This window comes from Vicugna pacos, chromosome 4 (assembly GCF_048564905.1).
Source record: "Vicugna pacos chromosome 4, VicPac4, whole genome shotgun sequence".
Taxonomy (NCBI): domain Eukaryota; kingdom Metazoa; phylum Chordata; class Mammalia; order Artiodactyla; family Camelidae; genus Vicugna; species Vicugna pacos.
In genome coordinates, this window is record NC_132990.1 from 18,574,900 (window position 1) to 18,601,638 (window position 26,739).

A 26,739-nucleotide genomic window follows, 5' to 3' on the forward strand; every position below is an offset into this window, starting at 1 on the left:
GACCAAGTGAGATCTGAAAACAGTTTCAGAGCTGATGTTTCAGGGACAAAGCATGAATATATCCATTAGTGTCCTGAGAGAGCCCTGGAAACACATCTGAAAGCCAGTACAGCCTTCACTGTATCTGCCCAATATGGCAGACTCAACCTGCAACCCACTCTCTTGACCCACACCCTGATCTATGCTAGTCATTCCATCTGCCTTCACAGGAACCCAGCTATGGTGCTGGGACAGTTGCTGTGTTTGGTAGCTCCATGTTTTTAATGTGTATCAACCGAGAAAGAAGTGAGCTGAGTGAAAAACCACATTCTGTGGCTGTTAGAGCCCATCTAGTTTATCCCACTGAGATCCAGATCCTTGATTTCTATCATCAGTCAAGTTTGCTCAAATCCAATTCCCATCTACATCAATACCAGAGGTGATTATTGGTTTTTTTGTGCCTGTTGTTGTCTATAACTAAGACTTTCTGAAAATGAAGGAATTTCTTTAAAATATTACTTACATGGAATGAACACTATACACAATTTATTGCACAGCTAACTTGAGCATACTCACCTGCAATTATTAGGGTGAGAGGTCTAGAACACACATTCAGCTCTGTCTACTAAAGGTTAATCAAATCCTTTGCCAGGGTGTTAAAAGTAGTCTTAGTTCTAATCCAGCCTGGTTTCCTCTCCTTGCAACATTCAAACTCTGCTAAACTTCTTTTGTGGGCCCCACGCTGTGTTTATTCATACCAGTCTGGGCTGAAAAAGTGTTTTCTTTTATCACAGTACTTATTCATAGTGTCTTTATGAAATTGGCTCAGAGTTAAATTTAAGTACTAGCTTTAATAATTATGTCTCTAGGAAGCCCTTACTTCTCTCAACATGCTCTGAAGATTATCTGCCACTAATTGGTCCTCATATTGTTTTCCTGATGCTGTAGTTCATCTCCCACAACTGGGTGTCCCAGTGTGGTTGGTGTCAGGCAAGAGTTATACATGTTGCTGTGACAGGAACCATGACCAAATCTGATCCTTTTAATAGAGAAAATAGTTTCTGGAAACGGGTTAAAAAAAAATGTACTCACTCACTTTGCAGAAATAGGGACGTGATGATTGCGTCTCTGGAACACCATAAATATCCATTCTAATTCTCCTTCTGGCTCACTCCAACAATAGAACCAATGCTCCAGCTTCTCCCTGGAAGGAGATTGTCCACACATGTAGCACTCCAGCTTTTGTGGCTTATATCCAAGGGATAGGCCCTCAAGTCATCTAGCTCTGATAGCCAGCAGGGCTCAGCAGTCACAAGTCCCACAGGACCATATTAAACAAAAAAAGTAGTTTTCAAATGGGCAGGCAGCACTGCATGCAGCTGTCTCCCCTTGGCTCAGCACAGAGGGATCTCCACACTGGATGACACCGCTTGTGAATTTCAGACTTGGGTGTACTAGACTATTGGTCATTCCTAGGATGTTCAGCCTTTGACTTTTCAGTTCCTGCCCACGTTTGTTTCTTTCTTGAGGGAGGTAATGCATAGACTATTAGAATTAAGGACTTTTAGAAATAGTCCTGATTGTTCACAATTAAAAGCAGCTTTATCAGCTTTATCAAAACCTCACAGATGTTTACCTACTCAGTTTTCTGTAAGTATGTCTTTGTTTCTGACCCAGGCTATTATGCCATCCTTTCATCTTCCTTTAACCCTGAAGCTTCCCATTTGCTTTCTGGCAGAAAAAGACTTTTTTCTCACATCCATCTCTTCGGCTTCAGGTCAAAATTACTAACATCATAGCTGCCTACCATCTGAAGCCCACGTTGCCCTCAGCTCTAAGCAATTCTAGCATCCCTGATGCCTGTCCCTAGAGACTAGATTCACCATTCTTGCTTCAGGCCAAAATTGCTAAGTTATAATTTCCTTACATTCCTCAAGCTTAACTTAGCTCCAGCCTTAGGGATCTCCTGCCTCTCCTCTCTCTCTCATTTGTACTAAACTCATTAAAAATATCTTAGGTTTGCGAGCCTTCCTTCTAGCATTTGCCTGAACTAGAAAGGAAAATAATCTGTACAGTGCCCAGAAAGAGAACATGAAGGGGAACATTTATAAACACGTCCTTGGCTTCCTTCAGGGAAGAGCACACCCTAAAGGGCCAGCCAGCCTTGTTGGGTATTTTCAGTCCATCTGTATTGCCTGTGAACCAGAAGACATCATCACCTTAAGACTCCAGTTATTTGCATAATACCACTTATTCTTGTTCCTTTTCCAGCTGACTCAGAAGTCTTCTGATTATAGGTTGCCTTCCTACATAGCTTTTTCACACTCAGTACATCAGCTGACACAAATAAACCAATTTGCTTGAAAGTTAAATTTCTCTTTATAAGTTTAGTATACTCTGGTTTGCTCATTACTCTTGTATGAGTCTAGCTAGTGCAGCTCATCTGGAGAGATCACTTCTGAAAATATAAACATTCAAGTTTTTGGATATGAATTTTTTTGTTCCCAATCTCAGACTTTAAAGACTTATAAAAGTACATAGTAACCAAGATGACATGCTCAATTCAGCTATATTTTTGGGAATTCTGTAGCGCATACCTGGACACCTAAGTTCCTTGTCTTATTTTCAAGTTTAATTAACACAAAATTACACACACACACACGAATTTTCTCTTATTTCTTTGGCACTTGTGAATGAGATTGAGTCTTTGAGTTCATCCTTTGCCAAAGGCTTTCCTGAATCTACAGCCATGGTAGTCCTTGCTTTGTGCTCCCCATCTACTTTATAGAGACTTATCAGGACTCCCTATTATATTCATTATATATCTCTTTATAAGTCTCTAGGCTCCTTGAAGCCTCCACAGATGCAAGTCATATTTTACCCAGAATGCATGACAGAATATTATTGGACATAGACATCTTGCTCCAGGAAATCACATTTGTTAACATTATCCTATAAGGCAAATATCATTCTACCAATCCCCAAGCATGAATTTGGAATTTGTTCTTGAGCAATGTAGAATTTTCCTATCTTATAAAAATCTTTGTTCAATTCCCTCAGTGATTAAAAATATTCATTAGTAAGGTAATTAGAAAGGATTATGATGTGGTCAAGAGGCAACGAGCTTCCAAGTGGTGCACATGACACACAATCCAACAATAAACCCTATGTTCTCACCAGTGGAGCAGGGTGATGCAGCAGTCAACACACTAACAGGTATCACTCATGCACACGCACGTATGCACATGCTTGCACACGTGCATACACACTTTCTAGCTCTGGTTGCAGATCTGTCTATAGGCTGACATCAAAGTACAAAGGGTTTATGGCATAATGTTTATCAAAGTTGGATTCCTAAATTTAGCTACAAATTTCTCAAAATAGCAAAGGGATATTTGCCTGGCAAACCCCAAGTTAAAAATTGTTTAACAGTCTGACTCTCTGGTGGTCTAGATAGAGACGATAAAGACTGATGTATTGCCTTTTGTAATCTCCTCTAAGTAGTCAGAAATCATGGAAATTTTGCCCCAAATTATCTTTTGCACTACCCAACTCTCAGTTAAATTCAAGCTTGACTATAACCTTTTAAAAATCTGTTCTTATTCTCTTGGAAATTACTGGAATATTGTGATCTTTAAGAGTAAAGCCAGTCTTGTTTCTACCTTTGACTCCCACAGAATTAGGAGTATCCTTGTATATTATATCACATTCAATATATATTTATTGACTAAGTACATAAAACATCTCATTATCAATTTCTGTTCCATAAATATATATAAGAAGCGGCATAGATGTATATGCTTCTAAGTGAAATATAGACACACACTATGATAAAAATTCAACTGGAAGAGAACACCAAAAAAAGACAAAGTAAGCTACATTTAAACACATTTTCTTCTTTACTATTTCGAATGTCTTTTCAAGTATCAGAATTCTATGAGAATTTAGTATAGTTTAGTCAGGATAGATCATATTTCTTAGGGGTTTATTATTTAGGCTTTCTTTGTGTTCATGGCATTTTACCCTTAAATGGGGTATTGTCATAATATTCTTTTTTATTCCTTTTCTTCCTAAAAATTATCTCTGACTCAAATTAGTAATTTGATTGTAGAAATTATCTAACTATTTAAATTATTTGGAGACCATCAATATAAATTGAGTAATTAAATTAACTATTACCATTTAATAAAGATAATTTTTGCCAATCTCCAAATGGAATATGTCTGACTACTGGAACATGATAGCTGAAAGAAGTCCCTGATCCAATGTAAATATAAATATATAAACAAATAACATAGTTTAAATGGTCAGTTGTAAAAACAGGGGAATTTCTCCAGGCCTTTCAAAGAAGGAATTCAGCAGAGGGACAGTGCTTGCAGAACTGATGGAAGGGCTGGGGGAAAAAGACAGGAGAAAAGACTGCTGGGTTTTAGGAAATTAGAATATTCTACACGATTAAGGAAATTGTCACTAATGAACTTGGCTGACTGTAGCACTGAAGCAGAGATCCTGCCATGTGCCGCCGCTGCCAGCTAATAAAAAGGACCTCTCTTCTCTCTTTCAAATATCACGTAGGTATCTTGCCAGCAGATTCTAACCTAGAACCCTATTAGCCAGGACTTAGTACTAGTAATAGTCAAAGGGTCAGAAACAATGCATAATCATTCCTCTGAGCAAGTACGGACAGTGTTACTTAATAAAAATACCATCTTTAGTTTGTTTTTTAATGTACACATGGGCTGGCCATTTTTTTCATGGCTGGAAATTCTTTGGCACCTGTCTTATCTAGAGGTGTGTTCTATGTTCTCTCCCTCCCCTAGAGTCTTGGGGTCCTTACGGCTGCTCTGAAGATAAGACTATAGGAAAAGTGAAGACATGAGACTTGTGGGTTTGGTCCATAAGACCATATAGCCTGCTTGGCTCTTTCAGAATGCTTGGTCTCAAGAATATCCTTCCTGGCACCCAGCCACAATGCTCAGAGAAGCTCTAGAGACAGTCCCAGAGGAGCCCAGCTTTGAGTCACCCCAACTCAGACATTTCAGACATGTAAGGAAACCTCCAGATACTTGTCCCCACCATTCTGCTCACTCTCAACAATGTGAAGCTTGAGATATTACAAAACAGAGACAAGCCATTCCTGTAGTCTGAATTTTTTGTCTGAATTTCTAACCCAACAAATTTGTAAGCATTGTAAAATAGTTGTTTTACACTACTAAGTTTGGGATAGTCTATTACTCAGCAACGGTTACTTGAACAACTCCTGAAAACATGAGAGATAAGAAAAGATAATGAAGTGGATGGAGACTTAGAGATTGGCATTCATCTCGAGTATGCAAATTTGAAAGTTGTCCCAGTAGCATAGCAGGTAAGGTTTATGCACAAAACTATGCAATTAGACTTGCAATCATCTGTTATAAATCTGTAGTATTTGTCTTTCTCCATTTTATTTTTTCTCCGGTTATATAATCTTAAGTGTGGGGCCTGAAACCTCCGAGGGAACCGATCTAGTAGGTCTGGGTCTTCTTTACCCATTCCCGTACCATCACCCGAATCACAAAGATGTGGTGCAGTTCAGGTCTTTAACAAGTTACAAATTTCAAAGATATGGCACGATTTTACCACATTAATTAACTCTCATCCACACGCTCCCAGAGGAAAAGAAGGAACAAAAATTCCAATTACCGAATCCATTTGCTAAAGAAAACTAACTTCCCTCTAAGTGTAGCCTATCATATTGTTCTAAACCTTTCCCTTGAGCTTGACAATTCAGTTACTGAACTTTCTTATGACTAAGTTTCTCTTCTGTTGCTTCCTCTCACTTTTTATCCAGATGTTCTCTTTGATTTTTATCTCTGCTCCTTTTGCTTTGCTATCAAGAGTGTATTATAAGCTTTTATGTGACACTGTATACTATCAAGCACCTCAAGGATTATACTATTTATTTCTCTATTCTGCACTCATTACCACCTCTTTCTCTACGTTTGAGTGTCCAGTGTGTCTAAGACTGTATCTTGGTCCTACAGCAAGTGAAAGAAGTACTGGAAGATACAGGTCTTTGCTGCAAGGTACTTACTTCTGGAGGAGATAGAACTAGAAAATACAAAATAGTAGGAGAAAAAATTTTAATGACAAAGCCAAGTAAAAGAAAACAAATCTGTTGTAATTATGACACAGTAAGAATAATTTTATAGTTTGAACAGGCTCAGCTGCAGGGCACAGTGGGACCTCTGTGGCTTCAATGACTGGCCCAGGAAGGACTGAGCTTGAGTTTCCCACTATTTTCTCTCCACTCTACATGCCAAGCAGTATGCTAGTTAGTCTTCATTTTTATTTATCTGACTCAGTGTTTAGGTGTCACTTACAATATTGGCCAGTTATCTAAAAGATCAAGCCAAGACAACAAATTTGAGTGTTTGTTCAAGGCAAGGGAGGAGGGGTAGTTCAAAGGGGTCAACTGTGGAGTGGCAGCTCTATAGTCATGGGTGATCAATCCACTAAAAGCAGAACCTTAGTCAAGTCTTTCATATACTGGCCACCTACCATATAATAAAACTGTGCTAAACCTGGAGAGAAAGGATGGTTAAGACATACTCTCTGCCTACAAAGAGTACTGGTATCACAGGAGAGGTATACATAGGTCCAGTGGAGACACAAAGAGAAGAAAAATCTAACCCCAGAAGGGAGGTAAACAAGTAAGATAGGGATTTAAGGTATCCAACGACCCAAGAAACTGGGTTATAGTTTGGAATAGTTACATTCCCTTAAAATAAGCTAGCCAATCTAAAACCTAAACAGATACTGATCCAAATGATAACATGGATATCCAACATATTATGTTTAATAAAATAAGACATAAATGAGTAAATGTTTTATGATTCTATCATAAGAAGTTCAAGAACAGGCAAAACTAATCTATAGTGAAAGAAATCCTAACAGTAGCTGCTTTCTGCAGAGTACTGACTGGAAAGAAGCACAAAAGAATTTTCTACGGTGATGAAATATTCGAAATCTTGTCTGATTGTTGGTTACAAGACAGGATACATTTGTCAAAATTCATTAAATTGCAGGCTCAGGATCTCAGTCTTTTAGCCTACTTTATGCTTGGCTTTCTGGCCTCTCAGCCCTGGGCACTTATACATCATCAAATTCCTCAAGGGTAAGGACAACAATGAAAATCTGGTTCAGCTCAATGCACCACCCTGCTCTCCAGTAACTGGGCCCCTCAAGTCCTGAAGGACATGATAGATCAGCAGTACCTATAAACAACTCATTTTGTATGTTATTACTATCATTTTTATTCTACTGTTTTTATTTTGTCTTATCAAGGCATAAGCTAGTCCATTCCACCCAGAAGTGAAGGTCTAAAATAGATTTTTTTAATAAACAGTGTTGTGCCAACTGAGGAGCCATATGGAAAAAGATAAAACTGAATCTGTTCTTCACACTATACACCTGTATGAATATTAAGTGGATCAGAATAAGAAACCATATACATAGTAGGAAAAAATATGAATGCATTCCTTCATAAGCCAAAGGTAGATAAAACTTTCCTCTCACTCAAAATCTAGAAGCAATACAGGAGCAACTTGATAAATTTAACTCCATAAAAATTAAAAACAAAACACTGCATTATGAAACATACACAAAGTAGAAAATAAATGAACTTTTCCCCCTATAATCATAGTGCTCCAACAAACCTGGTAAATGTTCCTAAAACCTGCTGGACTTTCTGTAAGAAGTAAGGCAAGAACCAACCCCACAACATGGCACAGTACAAAAATGGCAAGGATATTCTGTATGCCCAGGCAATGAGGCTTAATGTCAGGAAGCCAAATGGTTACGATAGGCAGACTAAGGCAATTTTCCAGGAAAAGGCTAAAACTACAAAGAAGATTGTGCCGAGGCTTGAATGTGCTGAGCTCAATTGCAGATATAAGAGAGAGGGAAATATTTTGAACTGGGAGGAGATAAGAGAACAAAGGGCCAAGTGATGCAATTCTAAGCTTCCTCTCTTATTTTATTATAAAGACAATAAGATTTAGAGGTTATGTTCACTCTAAAAAATGATTGATGATAAACTGAGAATGATGTTTGCAACTTGTAGTTTTGATATCCTTAGTTTTTAAAACATTCCTCTTCACTGAGAAGAAAATGATCAAGTTCTTAATACAAAAACTAACAGAAGATATGAAGAGAGCACAGAAAAAGAAATTAAGATGTGTGAGTGAGAAATCTTAAGTGATGGAGATTTTGAACTATATTCTGTAGACTTAATTTGAGTACTAATATTAGTTTTTATATGTTTAAACTATTATAGATATGTTGTAGGATAAATTGGGTAACTGTTTTAATATCGGTGAGGAAAAAGAATTTTCAGTTTGAGAGAAAAAATTCCCAGAAATAAAAAACCTTACATCTTAAAATTGATTTAGAAATATTAGTGTAAAGTTAGTTCATCTCTGTCATTTAAAGAATATGTATTGACAGGTTCTATCTACTGAAAAGACCTGAAAGCAGTGACAAGTTAGGAGCAATGAGCAACTGTAGAACCTAGACTATGATCTCTAATTCCCATTCCCCTAAAAAAGGAAGTTCTTTGGGAAAAGGTTGAAACCAAGTCTACTGTAGCTCATACCCTCTTGACTGAGCAGATGACTGGCAGTTTTTTTATGCAGAGTAATTATAGCTAACAAATGCATGAGGAATGTTAGAATTAGAAACACACCATTTTGCCAGGCCTACCGAAAAAACATTTTCCAACAAATGCCATGAATGCACAGTAAAACTATTAAGAGAAAAGGTGAAGTGACCAATAATCATTAAGCATTACCAAACAGTAGAAAACTGGCTACCACATGCCTCCAGATGCGCATTTGAAGTACACAGCATCATCTATGAGGTGTAGGGGGAAAATGTGATGTGATTTAATCATGCCTTTGTATCTATATTCTGCAATAATGTGGAACATGTAGGAGCAAGTAAAATAATGCCACTAGAAACAAATTCAGAATATAGGAGATTGTACAAGACAAGTGGGCAAATTTCAACAAGTCAATGGCATGTGAGAAAAAAAGAAGGAAACCATTCCAGACTAATATTTAAGAAGATGCCTAAGAGCCATACCAACCATATACAGTGAGTAGACTTTTTTTGAGGAAATCAATTCTAAAAATCTATGTTTTATACCACTAAAGAAATTTTAACATGGGCTAGGCATTCTAAGTTATTAGGGAATTATACTTAATTTTTTTTGGTACAATGACAGTATTATGGCTATGTGAGAAAATACCTGTTTTAAAAATATATACATACACAAGTGGATTAAAATGACATGATATATTTATTATCAGTGTTAAATATTATCTTTGTTTCATTATATTATTTGTATAAACTAAATTTTTAGATGTTTTAAATCACGTGTTAATAACCAATATTTAAGTTTAGTTCTTTTTATGACTTATTTACTTATACTGCCTCAATTTCTACCTACCTTGAGATGGGGTAGTTCATATTTCTGAATAATTAATTCACAGGAGGCAGGAAACAGATTTACAACTAACTCTTGTTAGAGCATGAGACATTATCACTTTTTATATCATATTCCCATTAAATACTTCATCTCTAGTAACTCTTCTATCCGTGGATCACTGTATAATAGAAAAACTTTTCTCCTCCTAAGAAAAGGGGCAGTGGAGTATGCTATCTTTAAACCAATAAAAAATGGGCAGTTTTCAATGGATGGAATCAGAACTCTGGGATAAATGCAACAGTCCCCAAGGACGGTCAAATGTGATTCTCTGCAGATGGCTGCACAGGATGACATTTCATAAAACATCGTTTCTCTGCTAAGCTGCACAGCATCTCTGGTGCTTCAAGCATATTGTTTATCTCATCAAAAGGAGCAGGTTCTAAGGTAAGAACTGAGCAAGTGCCACTGCGGAGGAAATGGAGCAGATGGCCCATCTATGATGGTCTGCCTTTACTTGATGAGAGGCTGATTCAATCCCAAGCAGACCAGTTGCCAATTAAAAGAGGTCTTGGCTGAGGGCATGTGCACTTTCCTGTAACAGAAAATCAGCTTATTCACTTTCTCTGACTCTGCCCCCATCCAGTTCCATCACCACCCTCTCCGGAAATGAAGCCCTTATGACCAGTTCTGTGAAATATTTCATTGATACTTACTAATCAATGCCTGGATTTCACCAAGACTTCTTACCCCAGTTCTAGGCCCATTTTGTTTTCAGACCCCTTCTAGCTTGATCACTAACAAGGAAATGTGTCTAAGCTTTGTGAAAGAACTTCAAAGACATGTATTAAACATCTGAGATTTGGCCACAAAAATGGGCTTTATTAACTGCTCTTTCTAAACACATTTTAGGATTGCAACATTCTGGATGCATAGAATCCATTTAAATTTTCATAAAATAGATGTAAAAGATACAACAATTCGCAGGCATATTTTAACTTTCAAGGTTCAGGATCCTCAGCTCCAGTTTTATTTAAGGAAAACAATACGAGTCTGAAGAAGACCACTGGGATCACATACTTAGTACCAAGAACCAGGAGTCTACATAGAGGGACGAGAAGGGATTCTCCTGATTATAAGGGGATCCTTTGACCAGGTCAGTTAGCTATGATAGTTAATAGACAGCCTGACACATCTTGCAGCAAGGTGTGAGCTACACAGCAAAATAATGGGCCAAAAACTTGTCATGTCTGAAGAAAAACTGAAGGAAACAGTAAATCAGAAGAAGAGAGCAGTGGCTGGACACAAAGAGTAGTCAACAAGTAAGGTATGCTTGCAGGATTAGATCGGCCCCCAAAAGAATCAAACCAAAAGGAATTTTGGGCCCTGTGTTTCTTTTCAACTTTGGTATGCTTCTTTTCTCAGTTAAATGGAATTTCTTCTCACTTTCCTACCATGCCCCAAGTATGTTAGATAATAAATCCTCTGGAATCAGCCTCCATATCTGTACTGCTCACCATCCTTTCTCTAAGGCCTACAATCATACTTGCTCAATCACATTCCTTGAATAAAGGAATACCTAGCACAGCATAGAAATGGAACAATTTTGCAGATGATAAATGAATGCTGACTATTACCCCAGGCACGACTAAGTTGGAGTCCTTTTGTTTGTTTTTCTTTCTATGTTAAATTCAGAAGAAACAGGAGGAATTCTCTCTAGAATTCAGAACACTGAGCTTAGGATTAATTCTTCTTGTAACTCAGACATTAAACCCATTTCAACTTATAGTTGAGTAACTGAATTGTGAGAAATCTCAGAAGATTCAGAATTATTTTTCTTGTAAAGGAACTTAAAATATTCTGATCGTGCATATAGAAATTATTTTTTTTACTTTTTTTCCACTTATTAAGAATTAGGTCTTTAACTTTTCCCCCCTGTATTTCATAACAGCTTTCAAAATGATCTCCCTGCCTCCAGGCTTGCTTCCCTGCACTTCATCTTCCACAAGCCTCCCGCATAACCTTGCTAAAACTCTGATTTGATCAGGTCACTAACTCCTGTGTTCCGAAATCCCTTCATGGTTCATAATTCATGCCTTAGCATGGCAGCCAATGCCCTTCATCTTCTGCTATTTTCAGCCCCATCCAGGTCAGGCCTCTTTACCTACAAATTCCATCCATGTGCCACACTCATGCCATACCACAGATTTCACCAATCCTGCACTCTTTCATACCTCTTCTCTTGTTCTTTCTTCTGCCTTACATGCTTCTTTCTTCATTTGCATCCTGGCAGTATCCAACTCCTCTGTCAAAATCTAGTTTAAATGCCACCTTCTCTGTGAAGCTTTTCTTGTCTCATCCAGATAGAATTAATCACACTTAGTGTTCCCATACCTTGATGTAAAGTGAACAGATGGAAGTGAAAACTTTGGAGCCAGAAAGATCTCATTTCCAATGCTGATTCCTCTGTTCACTGTGACCTTGGGCAAAACACTTAAGAAATATGAGGATCAGAGTCCTTATCTATAAAGTGGGTACAATAATATCAACACACCAGGGCTGCTGTACAGATTGTGATCATGGATATAAGATTCTTAGTATAGGTCTTGGCTACATGGTGAGAACTCAAAAGAAGGTGTTTATATTGCTTTTATCATCTTATTATTATTTTCTCATTAATCATAATCCAGTTAATAATATAGATAAGTGCATGCCTGCCTAATCATTGATAAAATGATTTCCCGAGCTTTGCGAAGAAAATGCACCACTATATCAGAACTGTTGATTCATGTATATGAAATCATGTATGTTACTTCAACAATGTAAACATATGGTGTTAAAAATTGTCCTCTTTATAGCTTTGCAGATAATAATCCCTGCAAAAGCAGAACAGGGACTATCCCTTTCTGTGTCCTTCTCACCCAAAAGTATGACATTAACATGACTTTTGTAGGGCTTTTAGAAAATTATATATAAATCCAGCTCTAACCTATATTTCTAACAACATAGCTGCTGGAGATAGCTTGGGCTGAAATTGCACTGAAACTCCTGAATGATTTAGCTCACTCAGTTCAATTGCTATTTAAGTATGTGCTATGCCCAGTTCATTGGGAAAGCAGTGTAGAACAGAACACAAAACGCTTCCTTTCTAGTTCAAGAAAACAGTGACATATGCCCTGCTGAAGTAACAACAATAGCATTAAATGCACCCGAGACACCTAAATGGGACAAGATGGTGTCACTCACAACTTGTGTTGGGTAAGTCTCACCAGATTGTGTCTGTGCCTCTGTTTCCCAGGAGAAGCACTCCTACTTTACCAGCAGTGTGTCACTCCCCAGTCAGAACTCCAGTGGGTTCACATTTCTGACCTGTAGCATATAGTTCAGACTTCCAGCATAGCACAAAAACGCTTGGAGAAGTATGACGACACATATTTTCCTAGCCTTGCCTCCCTTACTTATTCATACCTGCTATGTTCCAGCCTCATGAAAATTGTCTCCCTGGACTTTCAGTTTCAACTTTAACAGAGTTTAAAGAGCTTAGAAGCTATCAATTCTGTCCTTTTAACAATTAAAACTTGGAAAAACTGAAAATTACTTTTCTTGGAACCATCAGAGAGAACTGAGGTTACAGGACAAACTATAATGCTAAAAGCTGGAGAAACAGACTCATCTAGAGACACACAGCCAAGATCATCTGACCTGGAGCAGAAACTCACTGGAGCCATAAGCTGGTAGGAACACTTAATTGGGAATTTTGATGAATTACTGGAGATGAGGGCTGACTGTCTGGAGAGTGAGAAAGCCTGAAGATGTGGTCCTGGGGAACATACTTTCATGGGCTTTATCATCTAGAAACTCACCAGGTTCTCATGGTAAAGATTTGAGAAAGATCCCCTCATGGCTCTGGTCAGTGGCGGGTAGGGGGTGGAATAATTATTGTGAAATATGTCCAGAGATTTCTCTATAAAAAATATCTGCACTCCAGGTGAAAAGAGTTGTCCAGAACCTTTTTTTCCTGCTGGGGAAGGGCATTCCTCCCACTCCAGCCACCTCTGGTCTCATCTAAGAAGACGAAAACATAGTGAACACAAGTCCAAGCCTCAAAGAAATAGATTGGGAATACTGCAGCCAAGAGAAGAGTAGAAAGTAGGGTACAGAGGAAAGCTATACCAATGGAGAAACACTTGTGAAAGTCATAGCCCCAAGATACAGGCTGCGTAAAAATAGATTTAATCAAAGAATGATAAAATGTCCCCCCTCCCCATGAAATAACACCAGACCAACTGGGCTCCAGTATAGTAACACTAGATTGCAGCTGAAAGAGCAGCAGGATGCATATTCTGTAAGGAGTACTTAGGGAAGCCCGAAGTCAAATAGGGAGACAAAAACACAGACACTAGAGGAATTTGAAGACTTCAGCACCTAAAGACAGAGCAGATATTAAACACAACCAAACTTGTAGCCTGCTCACATCAATCCTCAAACACTTATAAAACTCAGTTCCTATTACCTACTATTTATGTTTTAACATAAAATAAATCTGGCTAGCAACAAAAAATTACAAGATATGTGAGAGAAAAAAAAGTCTCAAGAGGTAAAGCAATCATTAGAACCAGAGTTAGATATGGCATGGATTGAGGATGATCAAAAAGAAAATTTAAAATAACTATTATTCATGCATTAAAGTATTTAAGGACAATATGCAAGAACACATGGGTAATATAAGCAAAAGGAAGTCAAATCCAAGAAAGAATCAGAAGGAAATTCTAGAAATCACATAAAGTACAACAGGAATGAATACATTTGATGGACTTGTCAGTAAACTTGACACAACTGAAAAGATTTAGTGATTTTTGTACGTATGTCAAAAGAAATTATAAACTAAAATGCAAAGAGAAGAATTTTAAAAACAGAATGGAACATGCAGAAACTAAGACAATTTCAACAGGTGTAATAAACACAATTGGAAAATTAGAATGAGAAGAAAGATACTGGAGAATTTTCCAAGTACTTTGAAAACTGATGACGTAACAACCTACAGGTCCAAAAAGCTCAACAAACACAAAGTAAAATAATCTCCCCTCCCACCGTACACAGTCAACTAGGTATATCATATTAAAACTGCAGAAAACCAAAGGCAGTAAGAAAATATTACAAGATGCCAGAGAGAAACAAAGTAGTAACTTACCAATAGAGGACAAATTTAATAGTGACAGAGAACTTCTCATCAGAAATCATGTAATGAAGAAGAGACTGGTGTGAAATATTCAAAGTGTTGAAAGAAAAAAAATCACCTACCTAGAATTCTATACTAAGTGAAATCATTTTTTACAAGTGAAGGAGAAACAAAGAATTTCCCAGACAAGCAGAGGGAATTCATTACCATCAGACTTGCTCTGAAATCCAAAGAGATTTTCATGCAGAAAGATGATACAGGTCAGAAACTTGGATCTACCTAAAGATAAGAGAGTGAGAGAAGGAATAAATAATTTTACTTTTCTTATTCTTAACTGATTTAAAAGATAACCTGTTTAAAGTCAATAGCAACCATGTATTGGATGACTACAGCCTATGGCTAAGTAAAATAAATGACAATAGTATCACAAAGGATGTAAGGGAGGATTAGGGAATGCTCTGTTATAAAATACCTGTAATACTCGTGAATCAGTATAGTATTATTTGAAGGTAGAGTTAGATTGCTACAAAGGTGTATGTAAATTCTAGGTCAATAAACAATTTGAAAAGAAGTATAATTGCAATGCTGAGAGGAGATAAAGTAGAATCACGTAAAATATTCAGTTAAGACCAGAGAAAACACAAAAAAATGGAGGACACAGACCAGTGATGAGGGTAATGAATAGTCAAGAGACATAAACACAGTAGATATTAATCTAAATATATCAATAATTACTTTAAATGTGAATGGTCTAAATACACCAATTAAAAGCATATATTGTCAAATTAGATAAACAACACAAGACCTAACCATGTATTGTCTATTAGAAAGCCACATTAAATGTGTAGTTTTCTAATAGACAATATAAAGAGACATAGCTAAGTTAAAAGTAAAGAAGCTGAGGAAAAACACACCATGCTAACATTAATTCAACAAAGCCGAACTAGGTATACTAATTTCTTTTTCTTTTTTTTTTTGCATTTAAAAAATTTTTTATTATATATGTTTCAGGTGTACAGCATTACAATTCAACATCTGTATGTCTTACAGAGTGATCACCACCACCAAACTAGTTTCCATCCATCGCCTGACAGTTGACTCCTTTCCTCCATTTTGCCCACCCCCCCAACCCTTTCCCCTTTGGTAACCACTAATTGTTCTCTGTACCTGTGGGCTTGTTTTTTTTTTTTTAACATTTTTTATTGATTTATAATCATTTTACAATGTTGTGTCAAATTCCAGTGTTCAGCAAAATTTTTCAGTCATTCATGGACATATACACACTCACTGTCACTTTTTTTTCTCTTTGATTTATCATAACATTTTGTGTATATTTCCCTGTGCTATACAGTGTAATCTTGTTTATCTATTCTACAATTTTGAAATCCCAGTCTATCCCTTCCCACCCTCTACCCCCCTGGTAACCACAAGTCTGTATTCTCTGTCCATGAGTCTTTAGATTCCACATATGAGCGATCTCATATGGTATTTTTCTTTCTCTTTCTGGCTTACTTCACTTAGAATGACATTCTCTAGGAGCATCCATGTTGCTGCAAATGGCATTATGTTGTCAGTTTTTATGGCTGAGTAATATTCCATTGTATAAATATACCACATCTTCTTTATCCAGTCACCTGTTGATGGACATTTATGCTGTTTCCATGTTCTGGCTATTGTAAATAGTGCTGCTATGAACATTGGAGTGCAGGTGTCATCCTGAAGTAGATTTCCTTCTGGATACAAGCTCAGGAGTGGGATTCCTGGGTCATATGGTAAGTCTATTCCTAGTCTTTTGAGGAATCTCCACACTGTTTTCCATAGTGGCTGCACCAAACTGCATTCCCACCAGCAGTGTAGGAGGGTTCCCCTTTCTCCACAGCCTCTCCAGCATTTGTCATTTTTGGATTTTTGAATGATGGCCATTCTGACTGGTGTGAGGTGATACCTCATTGTAGTTTTGATTTGCATTTCTCTGATAATTAGTGATACTGAGCATTTTTTCATGTGTTTTTTGATCATTTGTATGTCTTCCTTGGAGAATTGCTTGTTTAGGTCTTCTGCCTATTTTTGGATTGGGTTGTTTATTTTTTTCTTATTGAGTCGTATGAGCTGCTTATATATTTTGGAGATCAAGCCTTTGTCGGTTTCACTTGCAAAAATTTTCTCCCATTCTGCAGGTTTTCTTCTTGTTTTATTTCTGGTTTCCTTTGCTCTGCAGAAACTTGTAAGTTTCATTAGGTCCTATTTGTTTATTCTTGCTTTTATTTCTTCTAGGAGAAAATTTTTGAGATGTATGTCAGATAATGTTTTGCCTATGTTTTCCTCTAGGAGGTTTATTGTATCTTGTCTTATGTTTAAGTCTTTGATCCATTTTGAGTTGATTTTTGTATATGGTGTAAGGGTGTGTTCTAGCTTCATTGTTTTACATGCTGCTGTCCAGTTTTCCCAACACCATTTGCTGAAGAGACTGTCTTTATTCCATTGTATATTCTTGCCTCCTTTGTCAAAGATTAGTTGACCAAAGGTTTGTGAGTTCATTTCTGGGCTCTCTATTCTGTTCCATTGGTCCATATGTCTCTTTTGGTACCAATACCATGCTGTCTTGATGACTGTAGCTCTATAGTATTGTCTGAAGTAGGTATACTAATTTCTGACAAATCTACATTCAGCAAAAGGAAGACTATCAGGGATAAATAGAGGCATTACATATTAGGAAGTAATCAATTCTCTAAGACTACATAACAATCCTAAACATGTATGTACCTAACAAGAAAGTAATAAAACATGTGAGGCAAAAATTCATAGAACTGCAAGGAGAAAGAGGTAAATCCACTCTTAGAGTTAGATACTTCAATATACTTCTGTCAGTAATAGATTAGCAGGCAGTACATTAGTAACGTTATAGCTGACCTTAATATCACTGGGCTGTAAAACATCTAATAAAAATAGAAGAATAGAAAACATATAAAATATGTTCTCAGACCACAACAGAATTAAACTAGAAATTAGTAACAGAAATATAGCCCCCAAATCCCAGCCATTTAGAACAACAGACTTCTAAATAACACATGGGTCAATGAATTCTAAAGAGAAATATTTATATAATTGAACTAGATCGAAAATGAAAATACAATTTATCAGAATTTATCAAAATAACTGCACATATTAGAAGAGAGTAAACAAAAAAATCAGTAACTTAATCTTTTTCCTTAGGAAACTAGAATATTTTAAGCATAAAGCAAAAAGAATGAAATACAAATTAGGTCATAAATCAATAAAATTTAAAACATGTAAACAATATAGGAAAACCAGTAAAACCAAAAGCTGGTTCTCTGAGAAATTCAATAAAATTGATAACAAAGTAAAAAGAAGAAGACATAAATTAACACTGTCAGAAACAAAAGAGTGCTCATCTCATGGACATTAAAATGATAATAAAGGACTATTATGAACAATTCTGTGCTCACAAATTGGATAACAGATGAAATGGACCAATTCCTCAGAAAGTACAAACTAAAATTCACATGTGGGGAAAAGTTTGGAAAAACCTATATATTAAAGAAATTATATCAGTAATTAGTAAGTGTTCACAAAAAAAAGGACTGAGCCCAAACGATTTTACTGGTAAATTCTATCATTTAACAAAGAAATAATACTGTATTCTATAATGTATTCCAGACGATAAAAGCAGAGGGAAGACTTTCTAATTTACTTTATAAGGCCAATGTTGCTCCAATAACAAAACCAGGTAAAAAAAAAATTACAAAAAGAAAATGACAGACAATAACAAATAAATTAAGAGGCAAATCCTCCATAAAATATTAGAAAAGCAAATCCAATAATGTTTAAAATGAATTAAATGTTACAACCAAATGGAATTTATTTCAGGTATGCAAGGGGGATTCAACATTTATCAATCAATGAATGCAATCCATCCATAGCCAACAGGCTAAAGAAAAATCACAAGATTATATCAGTTGATACCAAAAAAAAAAATGACAAAATCTAACATCCACTCATGATTTTTAAAAAAGTCAGAAACTACGAATTATGGAAGAGAAGTATAAACTTGACAAAGAAAAACTACAAAAAACCTAAGGTATATATCATACTTAATGGTGAGAGGCTGGATGCTTCCTTCCCAAGATTAGGAACAAGGCACAGATGTCCTCTTCCACCTCTCCTATTCAATATCTTAATGGAAGTTTCAGCTAGTGCAATTAAACAAGAAAAATATAAAAGTTATACATATTGGAAAGGAAGAAGTCAAATTGTTGTTGGTTGACACAACTGTCTATGCCAAAAATTCCAAAGAATCTACCAGAAGAAAAAGCTAGAATGATTCATGTTGTAGTGGATTAGAGTTTGGCACATCAGTATGAATTCATGCTTAGCTCAATATTGCTAAGATGGTTACATATAAAAATATTTATAAATATGTCTATCTACAATGGGTTAATTTAATACATGTATTTTTTTTCTTTGTCAGCCAAAAGCCTGACAGCACTGATTTCCCAGTAGCAATGACCATACATAGCACTCAAATCTTGATTTCTAACACCATTCTCCAAGAAGAAGAATCAGGGCTCCTTGGAGAAATGGCTGATTCTAGGATACAAATAGGAAACACACAGAATATACAAAATGGGTCTGGAGCATTTATTAGTGTCAAAAAGGAAATATAGGGGGAAAACACAATGAAAGGAGTAAGTCAAAGGGATACAACTTAAGGAACTCTCAGTGGCAAAGCTGGAACAATTTAAGCAGCAAAATAAAGGAGTATTATATTATAATCCAAAGTATAAAATAAATATCCATGGGTTCATACTGATTTTATGTATGTGATTGACTGAATAAATGGGAGTAACAGACAAATCATCTATGCAAAATAATTCCAAATTAGTTATGTAGCTACTTCACCCTTAAGGAGGTGGAGTACAATTCCTCACTCCTTGAGTAGGGTTGTGCATAGTGAATTTCTTCTAAAAGTACAGTATGAAAAAGGGAGGAAAGAAAAAAATTACATTCTAGTAGAGAAACATGACAAACTCTGCCTAAGCCAGGTGACCAAGGTTAATAAAAAAAATGACAGACATATTGATAATGTCTATCAAAGAAACATTAGGCAAATCCCAAATGAGGGACATTCTAGTAATTAACTAACTAGTACTCCTGAAAACTTTTAAGGTCATCAAAAATAAGGAAACACACTGTCACAGCTAAAAGGAGCCTAACGGCATATTATGACTAAATGCAATGCAGTATCCTGGATTGGATCCCAGAAGAGAAAAAAAGGCGTTGGGTAAAAATTATGGAAGTAGGACCAAAGCATTAACTTTATTTAACAATGTGTCAACATTGTTTCATTAACTGTGACAATTTTATCATACTAATATATTAATAAGGGAATCTGGGCATAGGATATGTATGAGAACTGTACTTTTCCCCACAATTTTCCTGTAAATTAAAATAAAAAGCTTATTTTAAAATATCTTTGAAATTGTCTTTATCCTGACACACCAAATTCTTCTCATCTCTTCTTCTCATGTTTTCTTGGCCAGACAGGAGCCTGCTTCTCCATTTGACGAAAATGTGAGGCATTACTTCTTCTATAAAGTCATCTTCAACTTCTCAGCAAAGTGCTGTTCCTTCTTCTCTTGATGCCATAATTATCTCAATAAAATGTAATCATGTGCTTGTCTCTTTTCACAGTAGGCTGGGTTCTCTGTGGCCTCCACCATGTCTTATTCTAACACTACGCTAGCAAAATGCTGAACACAATGGGAGCTTTCAACTCATGTCTGTTGTCTAAATGGAAGATAGTGTTAGTAACGCTTTTGAATTTTTAAAGCAAGTTCACGTACATTATTTTGTATGTTCATGCCAGCTACCTTGTGTGTTGACAGCCCACTGTTTCTGCCACTTCAAATGAGTAAATTGAAACTCAAGAGAGCGGAAAAGGCTTGTCCTAGTTTACATAACTTCTAAGCGCTGGGAAGGGCATTTATCTCAGTTCTTAGGACTCTACATCTACTTTCCCCTCCCACTTAGAGATAAGCTGAGGCTTGTCACCCGGGTTTAAATCCCAGTTCTATCAACTGCTGTCTCTGATCCTGGGCAAGTCATGAAATCTGAACTTTAAAACCTTAATGTATTTTAATGGAAGCTAATGATAGTATTTACCTTATATAGTTTTCTAAGGATTAATGATATAGTGCTTATCAAGTAACTGACTTGGTAAGAGCTCCATACATTGCCAATATTATACTATTACTAATATTAGTGAAAAAGTAGTAAAACTATTTTAGAATCAATTAATTCACTTCACTGAAATACAGACAAAAAAAGGGCTACATTCTATTTGCACTATTTAGGCCAACACATAGGCTCTTATTTTTTAAGTGATCCTCTTTAAAATGCAAGTACAATGGCTAGGAACCAGCCTTCTATTTGAGATGGTCATTTGGACTGCATGATCTCTAAGTTCTTTTCTGTACATATTTTTTATTTCCTTTGCATTCCACCAAGAGCTGCAGCATACAATATCAGAGGTTCAATAAAGGATGGCTGACTGAGGCTTTTAAACTCCCAACACAATCACTTTCATGTTGCCAATTTTGATTCAGTTTGTGATTTATGGGCATATGGAGTGTTTTGCATCCCAGAGTTTCCTCTTTTGAGTCATGATTTACAAATGGATATAATAACCCATAAACTGATATCAGCATCAAAACAGAGCCATCCAACTCTAGTAATAAATGGCCTTTGGAGGGAAAAGACACTAGCCCATTAGGAAGGGCACAAACAACAAGCAAGGGAGTGTGAACAATAGTCTTCACAAAATCAGGATTTCTCAGTTCATTCCACACATTCTGTCCATTCTAAGACATTGTGTGTGATGAGTGCCTAATGCAATTGGACTCTCACTCTCCTTTGGCGAGGCAGGCTTGCAACAATAGACTAAATCCCGGCCATGCCAACCCCAAACAGGCGTGCCAGTCTGCCTCATTCCAGATTTGTGGCTTGTCTCCACAAAGTAATAGTGATTCTCTTGTCTATACCAATTGCAGGCTGCAGATGGGTAGCCTAATGCTGTAATGTCGGACTAAATTCTCCACAGATGAACTGGAAAATTTCCTCATTCATTCAGAAATCTGTCAGCCAGCTGTCAGGTCTCCAGGACTCCCTCACTTGCCCAGATCACCAGTGAACAGACGGTGTTCACCACAATGATTAGGCTGTGTTTTCAGTTTAAACCCTCTTCTCCTATCTAATGATTTAATCCATTCTTTCTTCAAAAACTGGAAAGTGGTCATTGAAAATTTCTTAACCAGAAGGATTCTTCAAGAAGGTAACTGAGAAAAGTGCCAAAGCTACCTTGGAGTGAGGGATGAAAAGTATAACTTTATGAGCTATTCATTGACCATGACCTCACTCCACATCTAATCATTCTTCCAAGGTGTCCAGTGAAGGACTCCCTTTTGTGCCAATAGAGATGGGAAATTGGGAAGCAGATGCCAGCTCACTAGGTACATGACTGTCACCATCAATAAAAGACACAACATAATTTTAGCAGACTCAAAAGCCAAGATACAACATTGAAATAGAACAGGAAATACCTGGCAAGTGGACTACAAAGGAAAAAGGAGGGAAGATGCTATTTCATTTTGCATCTATAAAATATGAGAACATTCTCAGTCTAAAAATGTCTTTCTTGCCTTCATATATTTAAGTGAATAAAGAGAACTTCGAGATTATCTGTGTGTAGATTTTGGGGGTGGTTTTTGCTGGTTTTGTTTTGTTGTCGTTTGTTCTCCCTTTAGCTTTAATCTTGGTATAATCACTTCGCAAACATCTAAGGGTGCGCATTCAGTGTCTTTATAGAGTGGGGATTTTGAAAAATGCAGAAGTTTTCTGAATATGTTTCTCTCAGGGCTCTTCCTTGTCTATCATTAGTCTAAGTGATTCTCTCACAAATACCTTTCCAATGAGCATGAGCTTTGGGGTTATACAGATGGAGGTCCAAAAGCTGTCTCTGTCATTTACAGTGTGCAAGACATTTAGAAATCTATTTAATTTTTCATAGCCTCAATTTCCTCATCTTTCAGAGTTATTGTGAGGTTTCTGTGCACACTACCAAGTCACCTGTTAAAATCTCCCTAATGACTGGCTATATAGAGTTTACCATGCCTGCTAAACCTGGTGCCTGCTTTCCTCTTCATTTCCATTGCATGATACCCTCCTCCTAACACACCATGCTCAGGGACTCTGACCTACTTTCAGTTCCTTACATCTATCAAGGTGTGTCCCCTCCCTCTCAAGGTTGTATCATGCCTTCTCAGGTCCTTTTATCTCCACCTGAATCAGCTTCCTCCCTGCTATTTTCATAACCAGCTCCTCCTCACTCTTCAGATTTCATCTCAGGTATCACTTCCTCAAAGAGGTCTTCTTAGACCACTGTATCAAACAGGTCCTCCCGCCATGGTGTTCACTGGTTTTCTTTATAACTTTTTCTACAGTTGGCGTTTATGTATTAGTGTTTCTTACTACCTTTCACCTGCATGAAGGTTGTGGGTATGTCTGCCTGGAAGGTTCCCTTCCTCACAACTCTACTGCTTTGATGAATTAATATCCATCCTTCCTTGCTGACACAACCCAGACTTCCCAGACTAGGTTAAATATCCTGTATATTCCTTAGCAACTTGTACTTTTCCTCTGAAACTCTCATAACACTTCTAATTCCTTGGCCATTGCCTCTCTTTCCTAATAGGAAATACCTGAAGACAGAGTCCAAGTTGTTTTGTACCATGTCCATATTGTTCAAAATAGTGCCTGGCACCTAAAAGATGCTAAATAAATGTTAACTCCTATTTGTTCCTATGTTCCTATTAATCCTAAATCCCATGAACACCTTAACTTTCCCCTAGAGTCTTCATGTTTATGCCCCCCCTTTACCTGGGGATTAAACACACGCACAATCTCTGTGTTTTCTCTTTCTTTACTTCATTACTCTCTTCCACTTCAGAACTATTGTGAGAAAACCTAGAACTACTCATTCACACACTTTCCTGGGGTATTTGATTCAAAGAATGTGTAAGAATAGAACAAATCATAATGAGTAGAATATGAGGTGAAAGTGCCAACTGGATTTTGCTTTTCATTTGGTTTAGGGGAGGTGAGCAATTAGACACATAAGCAATTACTTAGGAAATAAGGCCCCAATAGTTTGTGAGAAGCCTCTAATAATATCTTTCCTAATTCTGCAGTTCCATCTTGTCTTTTTTAGCATTTAGATTTTCTTCCTTTCTTCTCCCCAACCTCTCCAGAGCGTCTAGTTTACATTTTCTTTTTTTTTTTTTTTTTAACATTTTTTGTTGATTTATAGTTTTCATTTTCTGTGTCTTCTAGAAGTGGGTATATTTCCCAAACACCAAATCCAAGATGGGTACATTGGTTTACACTTCTCTGTTGGAAATCCTTTGCTTGGAAAATCCCCAACTGGGAAGACTCATACCCAATGTTGTACTAAATCCAGTGTCATCTTTTTGCTACTTATGAGGAAGCAAAATAAAATGGGCAATTAAAGATCTATGAAAAAATACATCTATATGTGGAACAATTCTCACTTAAACTAACTGGAAACTGGCAGAAAGACTCCTATACAACCAAGGCTGTAAGAAAGATCTGCATGTAATTAGGTAGGAGGGGAAGAAAAACAATTGGGCTGGGACCTGTGTCCCTGGAAGGGGACTCAGAGGAAAAGGGAGATTACACAGGCAGAACCCCACTCTTGGAAATGAGCAGTGAAAGCCACCAAGTAGGCACCCCAGTCCTGGGGTTTTAAAATGAGCCTACTGGGCTGGTTGGTGGACCACTGGGATTAACAAGGGGGCTGGGTAAAGCCTGTACTCCACCTGTGAGGAGAGTGTGCATACTAGCTTGTCCCCAAGGCAGAGCAGAGTGAAGTCTGCTCTAGTTGTGGTATTCATATCAGACAAAATAGACTTTAAAACAAAGACTATAACAAAAGTCAAATAAAGGCAGTGTATAATGATAAAGCGATCAGTACAAGAATAGGATATTATACTCAGTAACATATTTACCCAATACAGGAGCACCTAAATATGTAAGTCAAAGGATATCATTTATAAATGAAGAAACTGACAATAATAAAATAAAATTAAGGGACTTTAACACCTCAATTACATCAACTGACAGATCATCCAGACAGAAATCAGTAAGGCAACAGTGGTCTTAAATGACACAATAAACCAGTTAGATTTAATAGATATATATAGGATATTCCAACCCCAAATAGCAGAATACATATTCTTTTTAAGTACACATTGAACATTCTCCAAGATGGATCACATACTGGGCCACAAAACAAGTCTCCACAAATTTAAGAGGATAGGAATTATATCAAGCATTTTTTCTGATTGTAACAGTATGAAACAAGAAATCAACTACAGAAAGAAAAATGAGAAAAGAATTAACACATGGAGACCAAACAGCATGCTACTAAAAAACTAATGGATCGATGAATAAATCAAAGAATAAATCAGAAAATACCTTGAGATAAATGAAAATAGAAATGCAAGACTCAAAAATCTATGGGATGAAGTGAAAGCAGTTCTAAGAGGGAAGTTTATAGTGATATAGGCCTTCCTCAAGAAACAAGAAAAATCTCAAATAACCTAACTTACCACCTAAAGAATTAGACAAACAAGAATTAAGACCAAAGTCAGCAGAAGGAAGTTAATAATAAAGATTAGAGAGGAAATAAATGCAACAGATTTTGTATTTAAAAAATAGAAAAGATGAAACTAAGGGTTGACTTTTTTTTGAAAAAAAAAATTGATAACACTTTAGCTGGGCTCACTAAGAAGAAAAGAGAGGACCCAAACAAACAAGTAGGAAATGAAAGAGGAGAAATTATAGCTGATACTACAGAGTTAAAAACAAAACAAAACAAAACATAGTATGACAAACAGTTAAATGCCAACAAACTGGACAACCTAGAAACTTCCAAGAAGATTCAATCAAGAAGAAACAGACAATTTGATCAGATCAATCACTAGAAGTGATATTCAATTTGTAATTTAAAAACTCCTGGCAAACAAAAGCTCAGGACCAGACAGATTCACAGGGGTATTCAAACTAAGGGGGAATAACTAATGCTTATCTTTCTCAAGCTATTCCAAAAAAACTGAAGAGAATGGAATACTCCAAAATTCATTTTACAAAGTCAGCATTACCCTGATACCAAAACTAAAGTCACTACAAGAAAAGAAAATTACAGGCCAATATATTCTTTATAAATAAAGATGCAAAGTCCTCAACAAAATATTAGCAAACTGAAACTAACAGTATATAAGAAGGATCATACACCATGATCAAGTTGAATTTATTCAAGGATGGTTTGATACTTGGAAAGCAACCAATATGATACACCACATTAACAAGAAGAAAGATAAAAGTTACATGATCATCTCAACAAACACAGAAACTGAATAGCATAGGGAATTATATTTAATATCTTATAGTAACCTATAATAAACAGAATATGAAAATGAATATATGTATGTATATGTATGGCTGAAACATTATGCTGTACTCCAGAAATTGACCAATAATGTAAACTGACTACACTTCAGTAAAAAAAAAAAAAAGACACAGAAAAAGCATTTGACAAAATTCAATATCTATCCATGATAAAAACTCTCCACAAAATGTGTACATAGGGATACACATAGAGATATGTTCCTATCTCAACATAATGGCCATTTTTGACAAACCCACAGCTAACAAACTCAGTGATAAAAAGCTGAAAACCTTTCCTCTAAGTTCGGGAACAAGACAAGGATGCCCACTCTCACGACTCCTATGTACATGGTATTGAAGTCCACAGCAATCAGAAAAGAAATAAAAGGCATCCAAATTGGAAGGGAAGAAGTAAAACTGTCACTATTTGCAGATAACATGATACTTTATATACAAAAACCTTAATGTCTCCACCCAAAACTATTAGAATAAATGAATTCAACAAAGTTGCAGGATCCAAGATTAACAGACAGAAAGCTTTTGCTTTTCTATAAATAGTAAACTAACAGAA

The 26,739-nt window shown here is 36.5% G+C and overlaps 1 pseudogene; it reads left to right on the forward strand.

Moving 5' to 3' along the window:
- The first annotated feature begins 7,637 nt into the window (after window positions 1-7,637).
- LOC102544826 (large ribosomal subunit protein eL42-like) lies at window positions 7,638-7,981 on the forward strand (annotated as a pseudogene).
- The last annotated feature ends 18,758 nt before the right edge of the window (window positions 7,982-26,739 follow it).